The sequence below is a fragment of the Amblyraja radiata genome, chromosome 28 (genome assembly GCF_010909765.2).
Source record: "Amblyraja radiata isolate CabotCenter1 chromosome 28, sAmbRad1.1.pri, whole genome shotgun sequence".
NCBI lineage: Eukaryota > Metazoa > Chordata > Chondrichthyes > Rajiformes > Rajidae > Amblyraja > Amblyraja radiata.
This window is the reverse complement of record NC_045983.1, coordinates 3779312-3791615: the sequence shown is the minus strand read 5'-3', so window position 1 is coordinate 3791615 and position 12304 is coordinate 3779312.

Sequence of the window (12304 nt, the reverse complement as noted above, 5' to 3'; positions counted from 1 at the left end):
TGCGGACTCGGTGGGCCGAAGGTCCTGTTTCCGCTCTGTATCTCTAAACTAAACTAAACCAAGTGAAAAATATGGCTTCACCAGGAAAGGATCTGACAACTTAACTTACCTTAACTCACTTCTTCTTCTTTCGTGTCCTTATGCTCTATAGTGGCTCGTCACTGCTGTACACATCGTTGCGCTACTGGAGGGTTGAGTGCAAGGTCTGCAGTAGTGCATGGATTATCCAGCAATGGGCATTGCAGTAGGTGTTGCATTGTCTGGGTCTGTGTGCCACAGTCACAGGTTGTTGTACCCTCGATGTAGCCCCATTTGTGCATTGTCACCCTTGACCGACCGATCCCGGTTCGCAGTCGGTTGAGACATCTCCAGTTCAGCCGGTGCTCATCAGCACCTGGTGATAACAAAATGGTGTTTAAGAAGGAACTGCAGATGCTGGAAAATCGAAGGTAGACAAAAGTGCTGGAGAAACTCAGCGGGTGCAGCAGCATCTATGGAGCGAAGGAAATAGGCAACGTTTCGGGCCGAAACCCTTTGGGTTTCGGCCCGAAACGTTGCCTATTTCCTTTGGTATCAAAATGGTAGCTGGTGTGGGCATACCGGCTCTGCTGCTGGAATGCCCATCTTGGTGGAAATAGGGACAGTTGCTGGTCTGTTCTTCCACATCTGTAGGCGAGCTTCAGTCGGTGTTGTTTCCAATGGGGTGACGCTGATTAGGAAGCTCTTACTGGATTTTAACCGCCTAGGAGGGACACATGGTTGTGTAATGGGTGTCTGTGGTCTGTCAGTGGTTTCAGACGCTCTGTCCTACTTGCGACAACTCTCCTGATGTCTGGGGGAGCGATGCCAGCCAGTAGATAGACGTCAAGTCAAGTCAAGTCAAGTTTATTCATCACATACACATACGAGATGTGCAGTGAAATGAAAAGTGGCGATGCTTGCGGACTGTGCAAAAAAACCCGATGTTTTTGTCCGTAGATCGGAAGCAACCAGTGATGCTGCGGCAGCTGCCATTCACGGATGAGTCGATCTTCTTTGCATGTGTAGATCTCTCCCAAGCGGTTTCACTTACTGCGTCCACCTGATTCATAGTTCTCAAGAGGATGTAGCCAAGTAAACTCTGATCTTTGTTCAAAGCACAAGTAATGTTGATATAATTTATAGACTGACTACTGACAGCTATTCATTTAACAGCTTCCTATGGAGTTCCTCACAATAAACTCTGCAAAAATGTTTGTTCACTATTAACATGTGCCCATTTAAATAATGCATTAACTTGCCATTGCAGTCAGAGTGTACTACTTATTTTGTTCATCAGCCTAAAAACATGCATACATGTATAAGAAAGAACTAGGCACAAGGTAGACACAAAATGCTGGAGTAACTCAGCAGGAAATGCATATTCATTGATTAGATTAGATAGATTAGATTAGATAACCTTTATTGTCATTCAGACCGAAGTCTGAACGAAATTGCAGCAGTCATACATACAATACAATACAATAAAAAACAACAATAAACACATATTAACATTAGTAGGTACACAAAATTGCTGGGGAAACTCAGCGGGTGCAGCAGCATCTAAGGAGCGAAGGAAATAGGCGACGTTTCGGTCCGAAACCCTTCTTCCTTAGTAGGACTGGATGTTACAATCACTAAGGTTTTTCACTACAATTGACATTTGGCATTCTTGGGGATGACCAATAGGTGATTTTGCTACAAATCAGACACATCTTCAGTTGTGTACCAAAACGTTACTGGGTGTTTCGGCCTTTTATCCCAAGACACCCTCAGTCGAGGCAGGCCCACCGCAGGGTGATCAGACCTGGGTGTGTGTCTTATGGTTAGCCTCTAGATCAGTGGTTCCCAACCTTTTTTTGGCCATGCCCCACCTAATCACCTCTAAAATCCTGATGCCCCCCCCCCCCCCCCTTTTTTACCCCCAAAAAAATATTTACTCAAAATAACATCTGAAACATAAACTACATATGATTACCTGATGGAAAATCCAAAAAAATAAAAATCGAAAATTTGGACCCAGACCTCCTCAGTCGCGCTCAATTGCCCCCCTTAAAAATCAAATTGCCCCCCTGTGGGGCGTACGCCCCACGTTGGGAACCACTGCTCTAGATGGTCACGTGGCAGCCAAGACAGCTTATTTTCTCTTCAGCCACAGCCAGTGACTGCTCCATTCGGCTTTTTTCCTTCCATCTTCCTCTCTACCACTGACTGTGGCTGGTTGGGCTCTGGACTCGTGTCCGTTGGTGGGACAGTACGTGGTTGAGCTTCACCTGAGGTGCTGATACCCTGTGGACTGTGGTGGTTAACCTGTCACTGGGCTTCACTCGACTGATTTGGCCTACCTCTTAGAAATTAATGGTCAATTATATCTATCTCTATACATAAACCTCTGATCTCGGATGTATATTTTTTGTGTGTGTGTTTGTGCATAATCACATCTTCGCAAAAAAACTACGCGTTAACGGTAAAATCTTTACATATTCCGGTAGACATTTTTCCTCTGGAGTCCAAAATCGTCTTATCTGAAAATGTCATGCTTTATTTCTTGATGAAAATGTTCAAAAACATTACACCTGGAAGAGATGAGACTCCTCCTAGCAGGCAAAGCAGACCACTTCCAAAAGACGTGGTCTGCATTTATGGAACTATTACAAGCATAAGGTGCAATAGTAATTTAAAAAATAAATGGTACCAGGATCTGGTAACGGGGGGTAAAAAAAAACAAAAAAAAAACACGGTTGGTATATCCTTTTTTGCGGAGTTTTGTGTTATAATAGAGCGATTGTTTCTCCTTTTTTTTCTTTTCTTTCTAGGGTCTATTTCCTTTCTTTACTTCCTTCTCTAACTTCTTCTTTAAGGGGCTTTCTTTTCCCAACACTTTCCTGCACCTTCACGACTCTTGCTCACTTTCCTTACTTCTTTTATTTCTACCTTTTTTAAAGCTCGAAAAACGAAGTGGTACAACAAAATGTAATAAGATATATGTGATGTGTATTACTGTAATTTACTGTACTTCTAATAAAAGTAAATTTAAAAAAAAAAGAAAATGTTCAAAAATCCGACAAAACTTTGAATTTAAAAACGATTGTCTTTCGCTCACAATGGGTCTGCGTGCCTTCTTCCTCGTGCTGCGAGTGACGTCACCCCCCCCCCCCAACCCTCCATTCCCCCCCCCCCCCCAATATTCAAAAGACGCCGCCGGAGATGAAGTCGGGCCCTGGACTGTAGACCAAAGATCATAGCTGAAGACTGCGGCGGCCCAACTCACGGTCCTTTGGTCGATGCTCGCCCGCTGGCACAATTTTACAATTCACCGAAACCAATTAACCTACAAACCTGTACGTCTTTCGAGTGTGGGTGGAAACCAGAGACCTGGAGAAAGTCATGGGGAGAACGTACAAATTGCGCACAGACAGCACCCGTAGTCAGGATCGAACTTGGATCTCTGGCGCTGCAAGGCAGCAACTCCACCACTTCACCACCGTGCCGCCCCATCTTTAAACCGAGAGGGACAAAGTTTTAAGGAGATGTGCAAGGCAAGGTTAGTGAGTACCTGGAACACACTGCCAGCGGTGCTTGTGGAGGCAGATATGACAATGGCATTTAAGAGACTTTTGGATAGGTACATGGATCATGAGCAGGTAGATAAGGGTTGGTCTTGTCATCATGTTCGGCACAGACATTGTGGATTGCAGGGCCTGTTCTCCTGATCTATGTGTTAAACTCCCAAAGTGATACAGAGCAGTATAATCAAAAGTTCATACCAATTCAAAGGAGACAGTTTTCAACTGACGAATAACTTTCCTGAAGATAGACACAAAGTGCTGGAGTAACTCAACGGGTCGGACAGCATCTCTGGAGAAAAAGGATGGATGACGTTTCGGGTCGAACCCCTTCTTCAGCCAGTTCAGTCCGAAGAAGGGTTCAAGACCGGAAACATCACCATCCTTTTTCTCCAGAGATGGTGCCTGACCCGCTGAGTTACTCCAGCACTTTGTGTCTATCTTAGAAGGATACAGGCCAAACACGGGCAAATGGTACTGGCGTAGTTGGGGTATCTGTTGGCATGGAAAAGATGGGCTGAAGGGCCTGTTTCCATGCTGCATCACTCTATGACGCTAAGAGGTAACGCACTGACTTTAGTAAAACAGATGTGCTCCGGGAATATCCCACAACATTTTACAACCAATAAATAATATCTGAAATAGGTTTACTGCTGCAGTTGAGTAAAATATGTTAACTTAGGTGCACTTCAGGGAGTTCTGGGCTCCTCTGGTATTTCATTCAACTGGGAGCTCTCTATGTGTGAACCTGCAGTGTATCAACTAAACATCCTCCATGCAGAGTAGGTAACATCTATTGGGACGACAGATGGCACAATGGGCTAAGTGTTCGGCTGGCAACCGGAAGGTAGCCGGTTCGAATCCCGCTTGGAGTGCATACTGTCGTTGTGTCCTTGGGCAAGACACTTCACCCACCTTTGCCTGTGTGTGAATGTGTGTGAGTGATTGGTGGTGGTCGGAGGGGCCGTAGGCGCAGATTGGCAGCCACGCTTCCGTCAGTCTGCCCCAGGGCAGCTGTGGCTACAGAAGTAGCTTACCACCACCGAGTGTGACTGAGGAGTGAATGAATAATGCGATGTAAAGCGCCTTGAGTATTAGAAAGGCGCTATATAAATCCCATCCATTATTATTATTATTATGCTTTATCATATATTACATAGTAATTTTGTGTCTAAATTGAAACATTTGATTTAACCCACACAATTCCTGAGGGTGTAACCAGCTTTGATTGATGTCAGAGGAAGGACTTGACAGAAGTGGAGACACGAGGAACTGCAGATGCTGCTTTACCACAAAAAAGACACAAAGTGCTGGAGTAACGTTTCGGATCGCTACCCTTCTTCAGAATCTGAAGACACAAATATTCACAAATTCTAGCATTACTCCAGCACTTATATTGAAACATAGAAAATAGATGCAGGAGGAGGCCATTCGGCCCTTCGAGCCAGCACCGCCATTCATTGTGATCATGGCTGATCGTCCCCAATCAATAACCCGTGCCTGCCTTCTCCCCATATCCCTTGATTCCACTAGCCCTTAGAGCTCTATCTAACCCTCTCTTAAATCCATCCAGTGATTTGGCCTCCACTGCCCTCTGTGGTAGTGGAGGCCAAATCACTGGATGGATTTATGAGAGACTTTGTGTCTTGATTTGACATAAGTGTCTGTTTGGCTGGGTAAGCACTAATTAAAAGCCAATGTTTTGTGTCTAACTTAGTTTACTTTAGATTGGTTTAGTTTAGTTTAGTTTAGAGATACAGTGCAGAAACAGGCCCTTCGGACCAGCGAGTCCATGCCGACCAGCGATCCCCGCACACTAACACTATCCTACACACACTAGGGACAATTTACAATTTTACCACACCAATTAACCGACAAACCTGTACGTCTTTGGAGAGCGGGGGGAAACCAGAGGTCTCGGAGAAAACCCACGCAGGTCACGGGGAGAACATACAAACTCCATACAGATAAAATTGAAAGATACTAATCTTACCTGGAAGAGCTGAATCTTGGCTGAAAGATACCCAACTCCTGTCTTCCACGCCACACAGCACTAACAATGCAAAGAATGTGTGGTTGATGTTAAGATCCCTGCGAGGTTCAGTGCAAGTTTAATGGGTTCTTAATTGTCATGTGTGCACTGCACAGTCAAATTCTTCCACCCATCGCATTATTTTTTTTTTTTATTTTTTTTTTTATTTTTTTTTTAAATTTTTTTTTTATTAGAAGTAGACATATTATAAAATGTAGTTACATATTATAGTAAAAAAACTTTTCATATACATCAGTCATACATTATTAAAATTTTCCATTATCAATTACTTCTGCTTCTAGTGTTTTTATTTTTTATAGAAAGAGGGAAAAAGAAAGGGTAGAAAGTTACAAATAAAAAAGAAAGCAAAAAAAAACACAACAGAAAAACAAGGGAGTAGGAATGGGTTACCTGTAATACATCAATGGAGATAGGTTTGTAGGTTATAAAGTATAGTTTTTCATCTATTCCTGAGTTCAAGTTTCAGCTGGGTCCTCGTGCTGTACCAATCTATCCCTTCAGATAGTTAATGAATGGAGCCCAAATTTTATGGAAAAGATCTAGTTTGTCCATTAAGACAAGTCTAATTCTTTCTAAGTATAGGGTCTCCGACATTTCCGTAATCCACATTTTAATTGTGGGGGTTGTAGGGCCTTTCCAAAATTTTAATATTAATTTTTTTCCAGTTATTATACTGTAATTTAGGAAATTTCTTTGGTTTGTTGTGAGTGTTAAGCTTTGTTCTGATATTCCAAGTATTATTAATTTTGTGTCTGGGTCCAGTTTTGTATTAATAACTTCTGAAGTTATTTCAAAAATATCAGTCCAGAAATGTTTAAGTTTTATACAGTTTGCAAACGTATGTTAAATTAGCCTCTAGATGTAGACATTTATCACAAATAGGAGAGATTTGTGGGAAGATTCTATTTAGTTTTATTTTACATAGACTACTATGTAAGACCTTGAATTGTATTAAAGTGTGTCTGGCATTTAACTATGAACATTGATGTATTTGTTGTAAACTTTCGTCCCACATATCTTTCGTGATAGGATGACCTATTTCATTTTCCCATTTGTATCTATATGGTTCGGTCGGTGGTACCTCGTTATTTAGTAGGGTGTTATAAATATAAGCTATTAGTTTTTCAGTATTAGGATGCTTGTTCAGACATTCATCAAGAATTTCTGATTCCGTATTCCTGTAGACTTGTGTATTAGATTTAACATAATCTCTAATTTGTAGATATCTGAAGAAATTATTTGAGTGCAGTCCATAATTCTGTTGTAACTCTTGAAATGAAAGAAAAGTACCTTTCCCATAAAGATGTCCTATATTTTTGATTCCATAATTTTTCCATTGTGTGAAACCTTTGTCCATAAAGGATGATTTGAATAAAGGATTATTTACAATGGGAAGGCAGAGTGGTATATTATTCAATTTTAAATCTTTTTTTATTTGTTTCCAAATTCGTATTCCACTATGTATTATGGGGTTTTCTTTATAGGTTTTTTTGTGCAGTTTTGTGGGGGCAAATATGATCGGTCCAATTTCAAAAGGTAGACAGTCTTCCTTTTCCATCATTAGCCAATCTGGTTGTTGATCCATTTCTTCCAGCCAGAAATTCATGTTTTTAATATGGACTGCCCAAAAATAAAATAAGAAATTTGGCAAAGCCAGACCTCCATTTATCTTTGATTTACATAAATGTTTTTTACTTATTCTATGATTCTTATAATCCCAGGCAAAACTTGTAACAATGGAATCGACTTTTTTGAAAAATGTTTTTGGGATATATATCGGAATTAATTGAAGTAGGTACACCCGTCGCATTATTTTGGCGCCATTTATAAAAGGAAAGAAAAAGTCCAAAGTCCAAACCTCGGTCCATGTGCTGAATGTATTGGAGCTCCCCCAATCCAGGTAAACCCAGGAAAGCTCCAGGCTCGGCACACTAACCAACTATAGAAGCACCTGTGAGTTTACCTGGTGCAGTGCAGAAGCAGCTCGATGTTCATTCAAATATTGTGCCACCTTCTGGAGGGAGGACCGTCACTAAGAAGCACGAGTAAAAGTGGTTGAAACTGAAACCATTTGGTAATCTCAAAGACACAAAGTGCTGGAGTAACTCAGCAGGTCAGGTTGGCATCTCTACAGAATGTAAGAAGAAACTGCAGATCCTGGTTTAAGCCGGAGATAGACTCAAAAAGCTGGAGTAACTCAGGAATGGGTGATGTTTCGAGTCGAGACCCTTCTTTACCCCCGGCTAGACTCCCCATAGGCTGTGAAAGGAACTACCCCCCCCCCCCCCACCCTGGGAAATACGGTATTCAAAAACATATAGCATCACATCATTTGTACACAAATTCCATTCTTCTCTCTTTGTTTCCTAAGACACACTTAAGATAATGGCAATCCATATTTGAAAACCCCGCCAAGAAACTTGCGCCGGTCGCGAGGTGGGGGTCCCTCTACGCAGGGATTCTGCCCCTCTACAATGGGGACCTGGGGTGGAGGGTATTGCATCGAGGTGTTCCCTGCAACCTGTTTCTCTTGCGGTTCACAGACTCGCCAGCCGCCTGCCACTTTTGCGGGCTGGAAGAGTCTGTGTACCACGTGTACATGGAGTGCGTGAGGCTGCAGCCACTGTTTGAATATCTAAAGGGGCTGCTCCTTGCCTTCTGGCTGCATTTTTCACCCACCATCCTCATCTTTGGACACCCTGTGCGTAGGGGAGAGGTTAGGGCTGAAGATGTCCTGGTTGGGTTGCTCCTGAGCCTGGCCAAGCTGGCCATCCGCGAGTGAAGGCGCCAGATGGTGGAGGGCTTTACCCGAGCCAGCTGCCTGCCCCTTTTCCGGGGATACGTCCGTGCCCGGGTGCGGATGGAAAGGGAATACGCCCTGTCCACGGGAACCCCGAGGGAGTTCCGCGACCGCTGGGCACCGAGGGGGGTTGAATGTATCCTGGACAAGGATTGCAATATAGTTGTTTAGCAGTTGCTTAGCATATCTGTTTTGTCTTGTATTATGGTGGTGTTTTGTTTTATGGTATTGTAAATACTATTTTAATATTTGAATAAATATTTTTGATTAAAAAAAAAAAAAAAAATTAAAAAAAAAGAAACTTACGCTGTGCATGTGCAGTACTGCAAAGGCAGAATTTCAGCTGCCTTCATCCCTGCTTGTCATTGACGGCTTGAAGCAGCGCAGACGGCACGTGGGCTGCACAAACCTTCGCATGTTACAAGTACTGCGGATGAAAGGCACGGAGAATTATGCCTACTTAAGAGATCGATCTCTTAGATAGGCATGATTCTCCCATGCCTTTACTATTTATATTTAGTAATTACCATTTTATAATTTTACTCAGGGTAGGCAGTGCCTACCATGCCTACCCTGACGGCACGTGCCTGCTACCATCATGGGGATCTATCGCAGTCGCTGCCTCAAAAAGGCTGCCAGCATCATCAAGGACCCACACCATCCTGGCCACACACTCATCTCCCCGCTGCCATCAGGCAGAAGGTACAGGAGCCTGAAATCTGCAACATCCAGGTTCAGGAACAGCTACTTCCCCACATCAGATAACTTCAAAACAAACTCTGAACTATAACAGCCTATTGTACTTTATCTGTTTATTTATGTGTGTATATATATATTCTATGGTATATGGACACACTGATCTGGTCAGTATTTATGCGTACTATATTCTGTTGTGCTGCAGCAAGCAAGAATTTCATTGTCCTATCTGGGACACATGACAATAAACTCTCTTGACTTGACTCTTCTGTAAATTGTCCCTGGTGTGTAGTATAGAACTAGTGTGTGGGTGATCGCTGCTTGGTGCGGACTAGGTGGGCCCATGGACCTGTTCCCATGCTGTATCTCTAAAGTCTAAACTGAACTAAACTAAACAGCACTAAGTCTAGAGCCACAACATCAAAGTCCCCAGTTGAAAGACTGCGTGCACTTCACATCTGGCCCCTCAGATTAACACCAGTCCTGCATGTTACGGGCTCCTCCCCCACACCCTGCACCTCCTAGCCCTGGTACACCGTCCAGACATAAAATGGCGGTCAGTGTGAAGGCCTACAGTGGGATCCCTCTGCGCAGGGATTCTCCCCCTCTACATCGGGGACCTGGGGTGGAGGGTATTGCACTGAGGTGTTCCCTGCAACCTGTTTCTCGCGGTTCACAGACTCGCCAGCCGCCTGCCACTTTTGCGGGCTGGAAGAGTCTGTGTTCCACGTGTACATGGAGTGTGTGAGGTTGCAGCCCCTGTTCCATTATCTAAAGGGGCTGCTCCTTGCCTTCTGGCTCCACTTCACACCCACCATCCTCATCTTTGGACACCCTGTGCGTAGGGGAGAGGGTAGGGCCGACGATCTCCTGGTTGGGCTGCTCCTGGGCCTGGTCAAGCTGGCCATCCACGAGTCATGGTGCCAGGTGGAAGAGGGCTCTGCCCGAGCCGGCTGCCCGCCTCCTTTCCGGGGTTACGTCCACGCCCGGGTGGTGTTAGAGAGGGACAAGGCACTGTGCACGGGCACCCTGGGGGATTTCCAGGACCACGGGGGTTGGAATGCATCCTTAATAAGGATGGTGATATAGTTGTATAATGTTTTACTTAGTATTGAAGAATTTTTGCTTGACTTGTATTATGGTGGTGGGCTTTGTTTTGATTTATTTTGTGCTCTACATATTATTGTAAATAATTGAATAAATTATTTCTGGTTATATAAAATAATAGTTCTGCGTGTTAGACCAGTCGGTTCGCGTGGGCAAGATGGGCCAACGGGCCTGTTTCCACACTGTATGAGTACGACTCCGAGAGAAACTTTAAATGATTTTCACATTACTTTCAGAGCCGGAGGCGAGAGAATGGTGGGTGAGTTGAAGTAGGGTGAGTAGTGGCCCGAGGGACAAAATGCCTGTTGCTGAGTTGTCTCTCTCTGAGTGTGACAACGCCCAGCATTTCTCTCCATCCCTCCCCAACCGACTCCAACTTATTTTCTCTTTACCCAGTTTACTTTAGATTTTAGACTTCAGAGATACAGCAAGAAATAGGCCCTTCGGCTCAGCGAGTTCGCGCCGACCATTGATCACCTCGTGCACATTAGGGACAATTTACAATTTTACCGGTCAATTAACCAGCAAACCCAAACGTCTTTGGAATGTGGGAGGAATCCGGAGCACCCAGAGAAAACCCACGTGGTCACTGTGAGAGCGTACAAACTCCGTATAGACAGCGCCTGTAGTCAGGATTGAACCCGAGTCTCTGAAGCTGTAAGGCAGCAACTCTACCGCTGCGCCACCGTGCCACCCTGTTCTGACGGAAGTTCTTCAATTCGCAAAGTAATAGCCCCCTCCCACGGTGCGAGTTAATTCAAGTGCTCTCCCGAGCTTAAAAAAAATCAAACTCGGAGAATGAACGTAGCAGGTATGTCAGAGCTCGGGGAGGTCTCTTAACGGCTCGTAATGCTAACGGCAGGTACTCGGGAAGACTCGCTAAGGGCAGGTAAGCACGGGAAGACTCGTGAAGATTTTTCAACATGTTGAAAAATGTCCACGAGAGCCCCGAGTACCGACGAGTGGCCATTACCGTAGTTCTCCAAGTTCGAATCAGGGCAAATGCGGGAGAACTCTTGGAATGAACTCGTACCGTGGGACAGGGCTATTAATCTGTTTCTCTCAACTGCCTGACCTGAGTGTTTTCCAGCATTTTCTGTGTTTAGTTTGGCTTGTTTATCAGAAAACAAAGTGCTGGAGTAACTCAACAGGTCAGGCGGCATCTGTGCAGGACATGGATAGGTGACGTTTTGGGATGGGGACCCTTCTTCAGACTGATGAAGTGTCCCGACCTAAAACGTGCCCTATCCATTTCCCTCCTGAGATGTTGCCTGACCCTCTGAGTTCTTCCAGCACTTTGTGTTCCGTGCAAGATACCAGCATCTGCAGTTCCCTGTGTCTATGCCTGACGTTTATCATGTCATGTCACAGCATAAAGCCCTCCTGGGACGAGCAGGTGTGTTATTAGATAAGTCCTCTAGCCTGGAGTGTCAAAGAGTGCTCGAGAAATATCGCACTGTGATGTGGGTTGACAGGTTACATGCTGTTCGGATGTTTTCCCATGGGAAAGTCTTGTAATAGAGTCAGACAGCATGGAAACAGTCTCTGCAGCACAACTTGCCCACACCGACCAACTTGCCCACACCGACCAACCGATATCGCCAAACGGAAAGCGGAGACTCTGATCCCGGCTAAGGAGAACGACCAGCGACCAGCGCCCGCTGTGAGTCCCCATCGCATCGCCAATTCCAGCCAATCCTCCTCTGGTCCCCCTCGCTGACTCCTCCCCCTCCCTCGTGATGCCCCCCTCTCCCGCATGGCTCTTCCCCCGTATTTTCTCCGAGCTCACTCCCCCCCTCCCTCCCCCCCCCCGCCCACACACCCCTCTCCCCCCACAAATCCACCCCACACACCCCCCGCCCCGCTCCAACAAGCCCGCCGGCCCCACAAACCCCCCCGCCTCCACAACCCCTCCCCCCACCACACACCCCTCCCCCCCACAACCCTCCTGCCCACACACACCTACCCCCCACAACCCCCCACACACACACTCCCCCCCTCCCACACACACCTACCCCCCACAACCCCCCACACACACACCCCCCCAACACACACACACACTCC